We start from the raw sequence: 365 nt of genomic DNA on the forward strand, positions 1-365 counted from the left end.
ACTGAAGAAATTAAGACTGAAATCAAAAGATTCATTAAAACCAGTGATGATATGGACATAAGTTATCATCCCCTGTGAGACAGTGTAAAAGCAGTCATAAGAAGGAAGTTCATAGCAATTAGTGCCCAGAAGAAAAAAAAAATAAGAAGAATGGTGACAAATGACAGCCTAACAACACACCTCAGGGAACTGGAAAAACAGCAACAAAATACCACAATAGAAATAAAGATTAGATCAGAAATATGTCTAATATGGGTGAGCAGGTGACGTATTGTTTAAGGCACTGGATTTACATGTGGTCAATCATTATTTGAGTCCCAGAAAGCAGTGGTTTGAAACTCACACTGGTTGCATGAGTGTGTGTG

This window comes from Tupaia chinensis, unplaced genomic scaffold, assembly GCF_000334495.1.
Source record: "Tupaia chinensis unplaced genomic scaffold, TupChi_1.0 Scaffold000293_1, whole genome shotgun sequence".
Taxonomy (NCBI): Eukaryota; Metazoa; Chordata; class Mammalia; order Scandentia; family Tupaiidae; genus Tupaia; species Tupaia belangeri.